The sequence below is a fragment of the Suricata suricatta genome, chromosome 2 (assembly GCF_006229205.1).
Source record: "Suricata suricatta isolate VVHF042 chromosome 2, meerkat_22Aug2017_6uvM2_HiC, whole genome shotgun sequence".
Classification (NCBI taxonomy): domain Eukaryota; kingdom Metazoa; phylum Chordata; class Mammalia; order Carnivora; family Herpestidae; genus Suricata; species Suricata suricatta.
Window position 1 is genome coordinate 139,325,508 of NC_043701.1, and position 2,584 is coordinate 139,328,091.

The window sequence follows — 2,584 nt, forward strand, 5'->3', positions numbered from 1 at the left end:
GTCAAGGACAAAGGTACAGGTTTGGCTGTGGAGTGACGTGGATTTACCCTCCCCAAGGTGGGGCGGGCAGCCGCTTCACATCCCTCCCTAGGCCGCCCGGGGCAGGAACCAGCCATTGTCAGCCTGTGTGTCCCCGGAGCTGCAGCCCAGAATATTAAAATCTTTCTCAGGTTTATCTCCTCCCCATCTCGCTCATTTGAAATCCCTGCAATTCGGGGGCGAAAGTTACTTTAATCCTCTGGTTCCTATCAGCCTAATTACAGTTTCAATAGACAAACGGGCCTGGCTCTAAATGAGATCGGAGGACATGGGAACACATTATATTGGCGCTAATAATGATCTGTCTTTGTTTTATCATTTCATGTTGTTGCTTCTCATTTTGGCTGCCTGAATTCTGAATGCCTTCGAGTGTCTTGTGGAGATTGCTTCCTCTTGCTGCCAGGCCGGGACACAGTTGCAGACTTGCATATGAAAATACCGGCCTAGTGCCTGCAGCTAACAAGCCAGCCGCCATTTAAATTTCAATCAGCCCTTCTGTTTGTGTGTAAGTTCCTTGGATGGTTGAAATTAGCAATTTTGAAAAATTGATTAAAATTGCTGGTTTCACGAAGCCTCAAAACATCAAAATCAATCTTTTTTTTTTTTTTAAATACACCGAGATTCTTGTTGGACTCACCATGTCTGTAGTGTGGGAAACTGCCGAGCGCACTGGTGACAGAGTGGGGAATGGAGAGCGAGGTGCTCAGGGGGGCTCATCTTGGCTCGAGACTAACTCCTGTGTGACCTTCTTAAATATTTGAGCCTCTCTGGGTCTCTTTCTCTCTCTCTCTTTTTCCATCTGTGGGACAAAGGGGTTTGAGTGCATAGGGGATCTCTAGAAAGCACTTCCAGTCCTGACTCTGGGTAATTATGTGCTCTGAGTCAGGTGAAAAAAGAAAATGAATGGATCTTCACAGGTAGAATCTGCATTTGGATGAGCCGAGAATACTAACAACTGATAGCATATTCCTGAACATTTTTAGCTAAATCCAGACACTTTATATGCATTATTTATATCCACTGATGCATCACAAGAAGACTATTAGAAAATGCAATTGTTATCCCATTTTAGATGTAGAAACAGAGGCTTACCGCCTTCTGCAGTGCCATGATTCCCAGCCCACGGACCTAAAGCCTTCTTCCCGTGTCCAGGCGAATAGCTCCAGGTAGAGGCCACTCTAACCTGTTCAGCAGAGGGCTCCCCCTGTTTCTGGGAGAGCCACACATGTGTGTGTAGCTCACTGGCTGGATGAGGGCAGTGGACATTTGAGGCATCCCTGGGCTCTCTCTTCTTTGACTTGATGTCTTAGAAGCTCTATTCATCAACTTTACAGGAGAGATGATGCAGAGAAGTGATATGGGATAAAAAGATGAGAATATTTTATTTCCCCAAATACTGTGAAGTGCCTGATTGCAAATACCCACAGTCCTGGCCATGGTCTTGGCACAGAGAAACTCTTTAAAACAGTGTTAAGAAACAGTGTTAAGAAAGGAAATAACAAGCCCAAAATGGAGTCACTTGTGCTAGGCCTCACTTCATCAAAGCAAACCACTACCTAACCTAACTGTAGTTTCAATCTCTCCCAGGAAAGTAATCTTAAAACAGTTAATCTGGAATTTCTTGGTGAGTGATAGTGAGGTAATCCACCCGATAGACTACTCTTCTGGCCCCAAGGAAAGATGTAGGTAATCCCTCTCTCCTTCTCCCTGACCCTTCTGCCTATAAAAGTCTCCCATTTTGTGCAGCTCTTTGGAGCACCTTTTTATTTGTTGGATTCATGAATCATTGGAGAAAGCAAATTTAATCTTTAAAGTGGCTTGGTTGAATTTTGTTTTCTTACAATACCATGCTGCTCTGGGCAGGACTGAAATTCCTTTACCTCTTCTGGCTCCACCTTCATGGGCTCCCATTTATACTTGGCTTGTTCAATAACTGGACACTGCTACTCCCTCCACTTCACCTGAGTAAGATGAGTGTCAAGTCCATTGTCTGTATTCTGTAGGTCCCCGTGGCACAGCTGTCAATAGTGGTTAATCACAGCAATCACCTAGATCCTCCTTATAAAAGTAGCGATGCTCAGTGCCCACTCCAAACTTACTGGAAAAAGCCTCAGCCAGTGTGGGAGGCCCTCATTTCTTAACCAAGCTTTATGTGTGCACATGGGCAATATCCTTGTGTTCTGACATTGCAATTCACTGGTCAGAAGGTCAGTTTGCAGACAGTTTAAATTCTGCCACAATCCTCTACATATTTAGTGAATCCCTACTAGAGCTAGTAGGAAAAGATCGAGGCATTCTGGGGGAAAGCGTGTTTTCCAGATCTAGAACAGAATACCTGCCTAACTCTGCAATTTTCAGATGAGAACAATGATCCCTCTCTCTGGATTGGCTTGGGGAGACACATGTGGTATGCACTGTTGTACTCAAGATTTCTTTATCGCCCCCAGAAACCAGAGACCGCCAGGGAGGCCGAAGCACGCATGCAAAAGCAAAGGGCTTTATTACGAATTTAGGCTCGCCGGGGCCTAAACTCGGGCTCACAGAC